Raw genomic sequence first — 361 nt, forward strand, 5'->3', positions numbered from 1 at the left:
TATGTTCCCCCCCCCCCCCCCATTATGTACTGCATAATAATAATATTCATAATAAAGCAATTAAATAAGAATTCTAAAATAAGTTCTAGGTTTGTAGTTATTTATGTAGAGTTTAGATGCAAAAGCCTCCAAGTGCCATCTAAAATTTTCTTCTAAAATGGTTATTTTATCAAGCTCCTATGTTTATGTTCAGTTATTTTACAAACCCAATTCCATAAAAGTTGGGACACTGTACAAATTGTTAGTAAAAAAGGAATGGAATAATTTACAAATCTCATAAACTTATATTTTATTCACAATAGAATATAGATAACATATCAAATGTTGAAAGTGAGACATTTTGAAATGTCATGCCAAATAT

The sequence above is a fragment of the Sinocyclocheilus grahami genome, unplaced genomic scaffold (genome assembly GCF_001515645.1).
Source record: "Sinocyclocheilus grahami isolate Dianchi unplaced genomic scaffold, SAMN03320097.WGS_v1.1 scaffold2113.1, whole genome shotgun sequence".
NCBI classification, from domain to species: domain Eukaryota; kingdom Metazoa; phylum Chordata; class Actinopteri; order Cypriniformes; family Cyprinidae; genus Sinocyclocheilus; species Sinocyclocheilus grahami.